Source organism: Lathyrus oleraceus, chromosome 7 (assembly GCF_024323335.1).
Source record: "Lathyrus oleraceus cultivar Zhongwan6 chromosome 7, CAAS_Psat_ZW6_1.0, whole genome shotgun sequence".
Lineage (NCBI taxonomy): Eukaryota > Viridiplantae > Streptophyta > Magnoliopsida > Fabales > Fabaceae > Lathyrus > Lathyrus oleraceus.
In genome coordinates this window covers 415,536,113-415,537,209 of record NC_066585.1, presented here as the reverse complement: position 1 = coordinate 415,537,209, position 1,097 = coordinate 415,536,113, and the positions used below count along the sequence as shown (strand labels likewise).

Sequence of the window (1,097 nt, the reverse complement as noted above, 5' to 3'; positions counted from 1 at the left end):
TTAGAAGCTTTGGACTCGCTCATTGCTGGGTTATAAGGCCCTTCGTAAGCGGTCCCACTTCGTAATGTGATAGCGTTAGCTTTCCCTCGAGGGTTGAGTTGAGGTTGTCCAGTGAATTGTCCAGTGAATTATCAGTTCGTTTACGTGAATGTTCTGGTTTAGGAATTCTTTATTTTGCTGAGTCTTGCCTGATATAAAGTTCTCCATGATCTTCTCAAGGTCAGGCTTCTGGGGCACAACTTGCATAGGTTGATTTGGTTTTTGGGCTTGAAAACCTTGTGGTCTTTGAGGTGCAAAATTTTGAATAGGGTTTTGGTTTTTATAGGAAAAATTCGGGTGATTCTTCTATCCAGGGTTATAAGTGTTTGAAAATGGGTTACCTTGGGCGTAATTCACTTGGTCGGTGTTCAGGTCGTTAAAAAGGTTACATTCCGTCGATTTGTGTCCTTTAGATCCACAGAGTTCACACTCTGTGTGGACTACCGATGCGGTGTTAGAGTTTGTAGAAATATATTCGACCTTAAGGGCTAAAGCGTCCATTTTCACTTGCATCATGTCCATAGAACTTATCTCATGTATTCCACCTTGGGTCTCCTTTTTCTCTACTGATGCTCATTCAATTCCCCATTGGTAATGGTTTTGGGCCATATCCTCAATTAGGTCATAAGCTTCAGGGTAAGCTTTGTTTATCAACGCGCCACTAGCGGAAGCGTCGATGCTCATCTTTGTGTTATAATGGAGTCCATTATAGAAGGTATGAACGATCAACCATTGTTCTAGGCCATGGTGTGGACATACTCTTAACAACTCCTTATATCTCTCCCAAGCTTCAAAAAGTGATTCTCCTTGGTTTTGAGTAAATCTAGTTATTTGGTTTCGAAGAACAGCAGTCTTACTAGGGGGAAAATATATAGCAAGGAATACTCTCCTAAGGTCTTCCCAGGTAGTGATTGAGTTAGCTGGAAGTGAATCTAACCACGAACGTGCTCTACCTCTGAGGGAGAAAGGAAATAACCTTAAACGAATCGCATCAGGTGAAGCACCGTTGGATTTAAAGGTGTCGGCCAGTTGGATAAAGAATTTTAAATGTTGATTTG

The 1,097-nt window shown here is 41.6% G+C and overlaps 1 non-coding gene across 1 annotated transcript; it reads left to right on the top strand.

The window, feature by feature from the left end:
* Nucleotides 1-778: 778 nt before the first annotated feature.
* On the top strand, nucleotides 779-885 carry LOC127109781 (small nucleolar RNA R71). Its single transcript, XR_007797033.1, has one exon. It is a non-coding gene; the product is annotated as a small nucleolar RNA R71 (small nucleolar RNA).
* Nucleotides 886-1,097: the final 212 nt, after the last annotated feature.